This window comes from Petromyzon marinus, chromosome 38, assembly GCF_048934315.1.
Source record: "Petromyzon marinus isolate PM22_M1 ecotype Great Lakes invasive population chromosome 38, UKy_Petmar_22M1.pri1.0, whole genome shotgun sequence".
Taxonomy (NCBI): domain Eukaryota; kingdom Metazoa; phylum Chordata; class Hyperoartia; order Petromyzontiformes; family Petromyzontidae; genus Petromyzon; species Petromyzon marinus.
This window is the reverse complement of record NC_133704.1, coordinates 3,464,033-3,464,261: the sequence shown is the minus strand read 5'-3', so window position 1 is coordinate 3,464,261 and position 229 is coordinate 3,464,033.

Here is a 229-nt window from a genome sequence, read left to right as displayed (position 1 = left end):
GTAAAGGGGAGGGAGGGAGTGGGGTGGTGAAGGGGGAGTGAAGTTGAGAGAGAGGCGGGAGGGGGGGTAAAGAGAGCGGGAGTGATGCTGGGAGGTGGGGGAGATGGGTATGGGAGGGACGAAAGGAGGGGGGGGGCAGCTTGGTGATGGGAGGGGTGGAGGGGAGGGATGAGATAGGGAGGGTCGGGGGGGGGAGTGGGGAGATGGGAGGGAAGAGTGAGAGTTGGGG